Genomic DNA, 3,800 nt, shown 5'->3' on the forward strand with positions numbered 1-3,800 from the left:
TTTCATTAGTTTTTGTACTAAGTTTATTTAAAACGTCTCAAATGATGAACAAATAGTTTTAAATGACGGCATTCCCAGAGAAGCTTGACTTGCTTCTTCACAGCATTGCTTGAAGTCACAAGACAGAAATGTTTAACTTTGGGGAAAGCATTGTTGTACCAATGGCCACAAAGTGCCATACAGTTAGGGAACTTTTACTTTTCTGCTTGAATGCAGCAGCATTTTACTTTCAAAAATGGTTTTAAAGCCTTTTAGGGGATCAAATGCTTAGAATGTTGTGATTGACAACAAAAGGCCACAGTGAAGGGGTTCAAAGATCTACAAGATCATCTAAACACATAGAGGTCTGAAAAATAGTTAATTATATGGTGATAATAAGTGCTTTTAATTAACTTATATTATGACTAAATGTGTTTTATTAGCCGGGCAATATTTCCTGAAAACATCCCAGTATTAGTGACAACTGGTAAAGCATCTGAGTATTTATCGAGACCGGAGGGAATGTCGAACAAACATAGGAAATTACAATAAGACTCAGGTTGCCCTGGAGTACTACCTTCTTAGAAATAAATATCAAGTAGAAGTAGTAGTACTCCCATTTTGGGAAAAATAAAATAATGAGGGAATTTGATGCCCTTTCAGAGGCAACCCATTTAGGAGTTGGAAGTTAAATTTGAGTTATCGTGCTGGATAAACTCTTTCCTCTACAAAAAAGCAAATACAAACAAAACTATAATGTATATTTAAGCTCCTTAAATCAAAACTATATGATGCCAGATGATTTTAGCTGTTGTACTTCTTATCAAAATTGTTGATTGTCGAATAATGACTTCAATGCTTCAGCAGCAACAACCAAAAAACTTCTGGTTTCATAGAAAACATCATGTGTTAAAAATGCAGACAGATCATGTCTGTATACATCACTGCTGTTTGTATGTGTTGTGTGTGTGTGTGTGTGTGTGTGTGTGTGTGTGTGTATAAACTGTATATCTGTAAAACCACTTCTGACTGTTACAACAATGACTCCATTTTAACGACTGCAGGTGCAGAAGTCTGGAAGTGACAACTTTGTGACATCTTTCTGTCAACAGGTGTCCTCCACTGAAGTAGAACAACGTTACAGAAGTCTTCACAAAGAGACAATGTCCAGGTTCCTTTCCTACAGAGATATCAGTGTAGATTCCTTCCATTGCTGTTTCTAATACAGATCATTAACCACCAGACAGTGTACAGAGATCTTATACAGTGTAGCTACCTTCCTTTATTAGTAATAGGGATCATTCATCCACACCATCAGACAGTGTACAGAGATCTCATACCCAGTTATTCAAAAAGTGCAAAACAACTGTATGAGGACAATACCTTCTTTGTGTTCCTGAAATAAGAGCTTAGCAGACTTGGAGTAAACAAATGCAGAAACAATGCCTGTGTGTTCCCACGTGAATACGGTCATCAGTCCACTTTCAACTAAGCTGAATTAAAGCAACTGACACGCAGGAACATTCGAATCCACTCTACAGATTCTTCAGCCTTTCCTGTCAAATACTGAGACACTTTTTCAAATTTGAGTAAAAAGAATTATAATTTGATAGTTTACTGTCAGGATCCTGCTGGGACTGACTGCCTTTGTGCCACTCTTGTGGCCATTTTGTGTATTGTGTTGTGTTTGGTGCTTGTGGCTGTCTTCCATGTGCTCTGTGGCTACCTGTCTGTCATGTGTCTTTGTCTCCGCCCATCCTCTTATATGGTCCTGTCTTGTTAGTTTCCCTAACAAGACACCGCACACACCAGAATGCCAAGCAAACCAATTTCGCCAGTCATCATTAAATGGGCGGTGCAGGAAGCTTGGTGACTGTTTGGGGAGAAATGCAGTGGCAGGTTGTGGCTTGTTTTATTTGTAAGCAAAGTGAACATAGAGAAGAAATCTCCAATGGTGTAGTTTTTTGGGGTTACAGGGGATTGGAAGGTGAGAAACTGACATGATAGGTTCCTTCATTATCAACATAAATGAAATCATAGCAATTCCTTTTGAAATTAATTGACTTTTTTGTTTCATAAATGCTGGTATGATTCAGACCTCAGCTGGTTAATGTCCACAGGTCATTTCACACAATGAGATTTAAAAAAAGGGTCTGACTAAATAAAATTGGCTATTGTGTATCACACATGAATACTTAATTGGGGTCACTGAATCCACAAGAGGCTTAGGTTTCCAATCACACCCAATTCTTTCAACTCCAGGAATGATTAGGGGGAGACTCGTGGGTACCAATAGAAACCAGTGTCATTCAAATATCGTGATATGACAGGTCACAGGACCCCCATTTTTAAAAATAGCCATGCAAGTTTTTCCCTCGGCAAAATCTAGCCCACCTTTAGAGCGTTAAATATCCCATTATTTATTTCTATAATTACAACTTTTATTTCTATCTCTCCAACTGAGCCTGCTACAGCCTCTTAAAGACAAAAATTCGGTCTCACCAACGTCTGAATTTCACTTCAGTTATGTAACATATTTAGTCGAATGAAACCAACATGAAAACAAACAAGCAAAGCAGACTTGACAGACACATCTTCCACTTACTTTCCACATTCGTTTCCACATGCAGAATAACCCTGTTGGTACTTGTGTGTCAAAGAGTTGTCAATTCAGACAAGTTTAATTTGTTTAAACCTGCATTGGCTTCGAGGTGGCGGGTTAAGGCTTCTTGGAAGAGGGCCACAGCTATAAGCAGTTGAGAGGGATTCAGATTTGCACACCAAAGGCTTTAGAAGGTCACAACAGAGGTTCAATTGTCTGATGCTTCTGAGGAGAGTAGGGGATTGAATCAAAGAGTTGGTTTTTTATTTTTTGTGTGGAACTTCTTTCCTTGTTATTTCTATTCTTAAAATTGTGAAAGCGTTTACACATTGTCGGCAGAGGCCGGGGTCAGAGGTCACTGGGTAAAAGGTCATCAGCGATCATCAGCACCGCAGCCTGTCAAATATGATTAGACACACTTCAACTTACACTTGTTGCATTACTTGACGCGGTGTTCTAGAAAGGAAAAAAAAAAAGAAAAGTATTTTTTTTCGCTGAGGCTTGTGTATGATGACGCTGCACATTGTTTGGTTGGTTGGTTGTGTCAGTGAAAGTTAAAGCTTTGTGAAAAAAACAACAACAATGTGCTGGAATAAAAAAGCAGCGCCTCAAACAGGAGGTGGCCTCCATCTGGATTTTAAAACGCCAGTGAAACATTCCTTGCAGAGAAATGTCACAGTTTTTCTTTCATGTTGCCCCGGGTGGTTACTTCACCATTACCTTTTTAATTATTATTATTACAGCTGAGCGGTACGGCTCCAGGGATGGCAATGTCGGACCAGACTGAAATATCCCAGTAACTATTGAATGGATTGTAATTTTGTATGGATGTGACTTTGGGTATCCACAGACTTTTTATGTAGCGTCACTGTAACTGTCGCCGTGGTCCCGCTACACGTCCTGCGATGCCCTGCTACATCCTGCTACGCTCTGCTGTGCCTGGTAATGCCGTGCAGTGTCCTGCTATGCCATGAACTACTGCAAACTACTAGTTTTAGTCACTATTCCATTATCTTTTACTCTGTCTGTTATTGCCACTCTTCATTTCAACCCCAACCACCCGTCAGACACCGCCTACCAAGAGCTTGGGTCTGTCCCAGGTTTCTGCCTAAAAGGAAGTTTTTCCTCGCCACTGTCGCACTGTTACTTGATCTGGGGGGAACTTCTAGAACTGTTGGGTCCTTGTAAATTATAGAGTGTGGTCTAGACCTACTCTATC

The sequence above is a fragment of the Etheostoma spectabile genome, chromosome 4, assembly GCF_008692095.1.
Source record: "Etheostoma spectabile isolate EspeVRDwgs_2016 chromosome 4, UIUC_Espe_1.0, whole genome shotgun sequence".
Lineage (NCBI taxonomy): Eukaryota > Metazoa > Chordata > Actinopteri > Perciformes > Percidae > Etheostoma > Etheostoma spectabile.